Source organism: Cornus florida, unplaced genomic scaffold (genome assembly GCF_030987335.1).
Source record: "Cornus florida cultivar Cherokee Brave unplaced genomic scaffold, ASM3098733v1 CherokeeBrave_3.0.0_Hap2_Chr09, whole genome shotgun sequence".
NCBI lineage: Eukaryota > Viridiplantae > Streptophyta > Magnoliopsida > Cornales > Cornaceae > Cornus > Cornus florida.
Window position 1 is genome coordinate 79290309 of NW_026775579.1, and position 8677 is coordinate 79298985.

Genomic DNA, 8677 nt, shown 5'->3' on the forward strand with positions numbered 1-8677 from the left:
GTACTTCCGTAGCATCGATATATGGAAAACATTATGGACCCTGTTCATCTGTGGTGGCAATGCTAGTCTGTAGGTAACCTCTCCTACACGGTCCAAGATCTCAAAAGGTCCAATGAATCGTGGCGACAACTTGCCACTCTTTCCGAACCTCATTAACCCCTTCCGTGGAGAAACCCGAAGAAAAACGTGGTTTCCCACCTCAAATGATAGTGGTTGTCTCCGCCTATCTGCATAACTATTTTATCGGCTCTGAGCTGTAAACAATCTCTGCCTGATTAGTTTAATCTTCTCGATAGCCTCGAGTACAATGTCGAGTCCTAAGGCGGCTGTCTCGCCTACCTCAGTCCAACAGACAGGAGACCTACAAGGTCTACCATACAACGCCTTAAATGGAGCCATCTAAATACTCACCTGATAATTATTGTTGTAAGTAAACTCAATAAGTGGAAGGTGATCCTCCCAACTACCACCCAAGTCAAGTACACAGGCCCGAAGCATATCCTCCAAGATCTGGATGGTACGCTCCAACTGACCATCCATTTGTGGATGGAATGCCATACTAAGGTGCAACGCTAAGCCAAACACTGCTTGAAGTCCTTCACAGAACTTTGAGGTGAACTTGGCATCTGTAATACCCCTAATTTTAAAAGGATAGTCCTGGCATTTATTTAATTGTTTAATTCTTTATTTAATTGTTTAATTGCGTGTTATTTTATTTATTTGGTTATTTTAATTGTGTGTTTCTTCCATGGTTATTTAAATTTGATTTTGTTTTAATTAATTGATTAAATTGTTTTGTTTTCTTTTATTAAATTGTTTTATGATGTTTTATTTGACTTAATTGATAATTAGTTTTATTTAATTAAATTGGTTTAAGTTAGGATTGTGTTTTCTGTATATTCACGTATTAGCCGACATAGGTTATAACTTAGGTTATTCTTGGGCCGACTAAGTGTTGCATTAGGGCTCAAATTATACAAGGATTAGGGTTAGATTACTACGCCTATAAATATTACCTTATGTGGGTTTAGAGTTTGAGAAAAAATACATAAAACTCTATTCCTGTATATAGTGATACAGAGAGTTATGAGAGCAGAGAAACAGAGAGGGAACTTGAGTATTATAGAGAGAGGTTCAAGGAAGGTTGGACGGGGTGTTTCTGGGTTGAACCAAGAGCGTTGAAGGAGTAGGACAGTAGTCGATGACGTTGACGAACAATTCAGAGATGGAGGTTTAGAGTTTCAAAGTCTGAAACTCAAGGCAAGTCTCTGTTTCACTCTATCTCTTTAATCTGTGTTCTGTACATGCTTAGAAAGACTCCAGGGATTAAACCAACATTAAAATGGATTAAACAAATGTTTAAATTTATCTTGAATGCATGTTTAAACTGTAATAAATCTCGTGAATCAAACAGGTGCAAGTTCTTAAAGTTTCTGTGATTTGTTGCATGCCGTTCTTGAGTTTAAGCTTGGTTTAATTGGGATTATTGTTGCATGTCGGGGGTTTTCAAATAAATCTGGGACATTAAATAAACACCAGAACAGGAGTTTAAAATATTACAGAGGCTCTGGACTTCACCGGAGGCGAAGAAGGCGAACAGGTTAGGGGATGCGGCTCTCAAAAAAGGAGAGCCGGCTCACCAAAAGGGTAGAGCCGGCTCTAGGACTTGTAGAGCCGGCTCTACATGGGGTAGAGCCAGCTCCACATGAAGTGGAGGCGGCACCACTAAGGGGGGAGCCGGCTCTAACTTTCTGGAGGCGGCTCCAACCCCTTTTCTTGAGGTTTTGCGTGGTTCTGGGTTCAGTTTGGCCTGTAGGAAGGTTTCTAGGTTGGTTCAAGGAGTGTGGATGATCTGTATAATTATTCCAGAGATGTATAAACTGTTGGGAAGCATGTTAATGATAGTATGTTGAAGCATGCACAAAGATAAGGTTCAACATTAAACCTAGTTGGGGAACAGTGGATGAAAGGATTGAAACTAGTATACTGTTCTTACTATTTTCTGAAACAGTTGGGGTTCTTTGTCTAAAATAAAGACATTAAACATGTCTTAACTGTGTATAAGTATATAGTTATTTATCTGGAAACATAAACCTATTTAGCTGGAATTAATTGATGATTACCTTTTCCGTTGATTGCATCAATTATGGTTCTATTTGGAGGAATTAAATGTGTAGTTTTATTTCATGTATTTAAATGACTGGAACTGGGATTCTAAAATTTTTATTGGATGCATAATTTAGTTATACATATATTAAACTGTAATCATGCAAATTTTGGAGTATGGTTGATTAGTATCTGATACTGTTTTCATCAACTGTGTTAACTGGAGGACCTAAATGTACAGTCTTTTCATTTATATCAAGAACTGTAATGGGATATCTAAATGTTATATTTGATGTATAAATTGGTTGTGTACATGCTAAACTATATTTATGTTTATTCTGGGATGTGGTTAATAAGTAATTATACTGTGTTATTAACTACGGAAACTGGAGGATGGTATGCGCCGGTATGGGACGGTGTCATACTAGGTACGGATTAGTTCAGACACTAAGCTCTACCTAAATTTGGATTAAGGTATGGATTAATCATAAAGATTAAGTCCATCACCTACATGTGTCATATCAATTGTGAATTGAATGATCCACTATGGGTTTAGGATAGATTTGTTATACATATATCAGACCACTACACAGATGGATGGTATTATGTATTAGGAGGAGTACGGACTTTATATATATATTATATGGTATCGTGGTATGAGCTTGAGTCTCATGACCATGGATAGGGCGCGTATATCTCCTAGGATGGATAACTGGACATAGGTGTTGTTCTCTGATAGGTCTAGGTATTCATGCCCATCTTAGGGTGAGTATTTCCATGTTGCCTTCTATTCAGACTGAGACAAACCTACTGGACTAGCGAACGTCCTATAGTGTGTACTATATTCTTATGTGGACTACTCTAGATATTGTTGAGTCTTTCTCTGATGTATCTGCCTATCGGATTACTGTTTGGATTGTAGTAGGATCAGGCCTTGCATGTGGGCCTGACCCACTTCTTTATTTTTCAGGTGTTCGTCAGTTCCAGGGTTAGAGTTTGGACGTGCAGAGCAGATACAGATATTCATTCCTCCGACTATGTAGGAATCTTCTTTATGTTAGCTTTAGTTTTTATTTCTGTTATTTTAGTTTCGGTTTGAGAACCTTTAATAAGGGGTCCAATGGATGGATTCCCAAGTTGTAAACCTATGGAGTTTGGATTTAACAAATTTCAATAATTATATTATTTTAAGGATTTTCAATTAGCATTCTTTCAGCTTATTATTTTTATTTCTTAGTTTATCTGTTATTCTGTGTTCGGTTACATATTGATTGTTCGATATCCCTCGGGTTTGGGCCTGGGCCTGATCTACCTGTGTCTTGGATCCGAGGGGTATCACAGAATCCCTGTTTGAAACAATAGCCACTGGAACTCCGTGCAATCTTACAATCTTTTTCACATAAAGTACACCAAGTGCCTCTGCGTCATCTGTTGCCTAAATAGGCAAGAAGTGAGCTGTCTTGGTCAATCTATCAATAATGACCCATACGGCTTCATTTCCCCTCCGTGACCTAGGAAGACCTATCACAAAATCCATTGCAATCTCCTCCCATTTCCACTACACTACCGGCAATGGCTGCAATAAATCAGCTGGTCTTTGGTGCTCGACTTTCACCTGCTGACAGGTAAGGCACTTAGCCATAAACTGTGCAACGTCCTTTTTCATTCCATTCCACCAATACTGATGTCTCAAATGTAGACCTCCATCTGAATGTAAGGCCCAATCCTTCATAGTCTCACCACTAGAGATCAAAGTGTGAATGACATCTAAATCCGAATCCTGTCTCTGTGACTCAATCACCCGTCTGACAAGAGTGGCCTGAGCCACGAGACTAAACAATAATGTTGACTCACTGCCATCATCACCGTCAAAGCAATACAATCCCATTTCAGCCAAATCTTCAAGCATCTTCCATTTTCGAATGGCTAAACTAGCCAAAGTCCCACGAGATTTCCGGCTTAAAGCATCAGCTACCACATTTGCCTTACCCGGATGATACTGCAAATTAAAGTTGTAGTCTTCCAAAAACTCAACCCATCGCCTCTGTCTATTGTTCAAGTCCTTTTGGGAGAAAAGGTACTTGAGACTCTTGTGATCCAAGAACACCTCAAATCTCTCACCATATAAATAGTGTCTCCAACACTTCAAGGCAAAAAACGACTGCCGCTAGCTCTAAGTCATGAGTATGGTAGTTATGCTCGTGAGTCTTCAACTGTCGAGACCCATAAGCCACTACTCTACCATCTTGCATCAGTACACAACCCAAACTATCACGTGAGGCATCACAATAGATCACGTAACCCAAGCCACGCTCAGGTATCACCAACACCGGAGCCGTAGTCAACTTTGTTTTCAACTCTTGAAAGGATGACTCACAGGCCTCATTCCATGCAAACTTGATCCCTTTCCGGGTCAATCTGGTCACATGAGCTGCCAAATGGGAAAAATCTTTCACAAATCTCCGATAATAACCCACTAGGCCAAGGAAACTCCGGATCTCAAAGACATTCTTGGGTTACTCCCAACTCAAAACTGCCTCTATCTTTGAAGCATCAACTGAAACCCCACATTCCGAGACAACATGTCCCAAAAATTTCACCTCTTGTAGCCAAAACTCACACTTTTCATATTTGGCGTACAAACGGTGCTCCCGTAGAATCTGCAACACTATACTCAAATGGACCTCATATTCCTCCCGGGTCCGTGAATACACAAGAATGTCATCCACGAAAACTATCACAAACTGATCTAAGTAATAGTGGAAGACACGGTTCATTAGATCCATGAACGCTGCTGGTGTGTTAGTCAGACCAAAAGGCATAACAAGGAATTCATAATGTCCATACCGAGTACGGAAAGCAGTCTTTGGAATATCCTCCTCTCTAACCCACAACTGATAATAACCTGACCTCTAGTCGATCTTCGAAAAACAACTGGCTCCCCTCAACTGATCAAATAAATCATCTATCCTTGGCAAAAGATACTTGTTCTTGATGGTGGCATGATTCAACTTTCAGTAATCAAAGCACAACCTCAAAGAACCATCTTTCTTCTTAGCGAACAAGACCGGTACATCCCACGGTGACACACTCGGTCGGATGAAACCTTTCATCCTCAATTCGTCAAGTTGTTTCTTCAATTCTTCCAATTTAATTGGTGCCATACGATACGGTGCCATAGAGATTGGCACGGTACCAGGCATCAAATCAATAGCAAATTCCACCTCTCAGTGTGGAGGCAACTCAGTCAAGTCCTCCGGAAACACATCCAGAAAATCGCGCACAACAACTGGATAATCAACCCCACAAAACTTCACATCATCATCGACAAAAAGGCTAGCTAAAAAGAACGTCTGCCGATCCCGACTCCTAACACCATAGAATGAATGAGTGAGAGGATCACACCGATCTCCCACAAAATAGAAACAATCCCCATCCGGGGTACACACTGAAACTCTACTCCTGAAACAATCAATGACAGCTCTGAAGGATGACAACCAGTCCATCCCAAGTATGACATCAAACCCTGTCATCTCGAAAAGATGAGATCGAACTCAAGAACACGTCCGGCAATCGTGATGGAACAACTCATACAAACTCTACTAAGAGCTACTGAACCCCTGATAGGCGTGTCAACACAAAATAGTCTGTCTAACTGACTGACCTCCAAACCAAATGCCCGTGCAAATGATAAAGCAATGAATGAATAAGAAGCACCGAAATCAAACAATATACGAGCCCAAGAATAGGACACAAGAAACATACCCCTGATAACTGAAGGATTGGATGATGGCTCGGCTGGAGTGAGTGCAAACATGCGACCCTGGCTCCTCTACCCCTGAGAATCGCCTGCTTGATAACCAGACTGTTGAGTGGGTGCACTCGAAGAAACTCCCCTACCCAGTCGAGAACTCTGGGCTGACATGACTGGCTAAGACGGCTGAGGTGGTGGTGGCAGTCAAAACCTTGACTGAATTGTGACAGACTGCATCTGCCTCTGCTGTAAACCTCCACCTCTGCCCAAACTACTGCCCCGCGGTGGATAATCTTTCACTCTATGGCTCTGCTGGCCACACTCGAAACATCCACCAGACGCTACCTGAATCTGAGTACACTGGGACTTATGATGCCATGGCTACCCACACTTGAAACAAATAACTTGAGCTACCTGAGTCTGAGTGCATTGGGACTTGTAATGCCCCAACTGCCCACATCTTAAACAAGTAACATACGGTCTAGAAGACCCAATGGACACTGAAGCTGTGGGTGCGGATCTGACTGGCTGCTATCTCCTGAACCCTGACTGTTCATATTTTTCCTTCTTACTTGATTGTCCCTTGGAGAAAGCACTTATACCCCTGTTGTGATTGTAGGACTCCCTGATAGCCTTGCTGTCTTTGCTCTCAGCCTAAATCACTAAAGCCTTTCGCATTGCTTTTGCATACTCTGTCGGTTCTGAAGCAACTACAATTGGCCTAATGGTAAGATCAAGGCCATCAATAAATTTCTCTATCTTTCTTTCCTCATCATTAGCAATCCCAGGTGCAAACCTCAAAAGTGACATAAACTTGTTCTCATATTCTGTAACTATCATGTTTCCTTGCTTCAACCCATCAAACTCCTTCTTTAGCTCCTTCCGCTTCGGCACCGGAAAGTATTTCTCATAGTACAATTTCTTGAATGTATCATAAGTCATTGTATCCAGATTATGGGTGTGAGAAACGGTCTTCCACCAGATCTCAGCATCGCCCACAAAATTGTAAGTTGCCAATGTGATCTTCAACTTGTCTGTTGCCAAATTCATGGCATTAATATGCTTCTCCACCCTATCCATGAAACTATCCGCAACAAGCGGATCTGGGCCGCCCTTAAACAGAGTTGGCATCAATTTTACGAACTTTGCAATGTGATAAATAGTATCATTCATCTCATTTGTCTTTAAAGGTGGTGGTGGTGGTGGTGGTGCCGGTGGTGGCACAAACTGTGATGATGATGCACCTGCCGGTCGAAATGCTTTGAAAAGAGCTGTCTAAACGACCAACTGCAATTGTTCCTCATTTATCTGAAAAGGTGGATCAACGGTCCCCCTCGCTTGTCCCCCTCTTAGTGGGACCAAATCACGCAACAAGATATCTTCCTCAATTTGCTCTTAATCCCTTTCCACGGGATTGGAGCTAGAACTTTCCCCGGGATCCCTTCGTGTTGCCATGAAGCTATAAGAAAAAGGAAACGGATCAATAATGATGACACTAAAATACGCATGAGAATGGAGTCCTCACACGAGTGACTTGACAAGAATGGAGACACATAAGCATCTTCCATACTCCCAGAATACCTAACTAATGATAAACGTGATCATGCTAATAATATACAACAACTTTAAGCACTTAACACATAATCATATAAGCAGTTAAATAATTAAGCATGCCTTTCAAATAATTAAGCACCTTAACACATAGGCATATAGGCATGCAATCACGTAAGCAATTAAGCAAGTAAACAAATAACTCAACTCCCCATGCAATCCTAGGTAGGCCTCTACCCGTCGTCCTAATGGTATTTGAACCATCGCTCTGATACCAAATTTGTAACGCCCCAAAAGGATACCAAAATAACAAAAAATATATATATAAAAAATTTCGGCATGACCTCCACAGAAAAAGTCCTTCTACGACCTGTTGAAATACAAAAAAATAAACGCAATGGCCTCACTGGGCCTTAAATCTAACATATCCTGTCCCAACGCACAATATAGATATTATATTACATTCCCAAAATGGCTACATACATACAGAAGTCCTGTTCCTCTATCTCATCCAAACAAGGGATACACTTTAGTTACATCAATTTACAGTCCAAAATGCAGTAAGAATGTAAAAGTCCATAACTTATAACATTATACTAATTAAACTAAAGTTTCACAAGGTAGTTAATATTACATTTACAAAATACTAGAGTCTAATACAAAAGATAACAAAATAGAATAGATCTTCAAGCTCGTCTAAACCTGTGGTGGACCGTCGTCCGCCACCTCTTTTCCATATCCTGAAAAATGTTAAAAATAATGGGGTGAGCATAAGCTCAGTAGGAAGTGTCTAAAACACACTTCTTATATCCCCGTGAATCCATACAATGAATAGATAAAAAGTGAACGGATCATGCTATAGGGAAATGCACATTCTCAAAATACAATAACAAGTATGTAATAAATATCAACCAATCACAAGTTTACCATAATATCATGAAGTGCAATGTCATGCAAATGTCACTTCCCATCTTCCGAAACATTTCCGTTTCAACTTCCAAAATCGTTAGTGTAATCCGACCCAAGGCATCTCCAAGGTGTCACGAATGGAGGGTTGACTAACTATCCACAACCACAAGACACCTCCAAGGTGTCGCATCCAGCCTAGTTAGCTCAACAATGCTCCTTTTTAGACTATACTAACATCACGGACCACTAGGCGCCTCCTAGACGTCCGGTTTTCGCAAACTCCTTTAAAAAATATATATATATTTTTTTCCAAGAACAAATTCATTTATTTTAAAACATTTTTCCCCCTATTTCTTC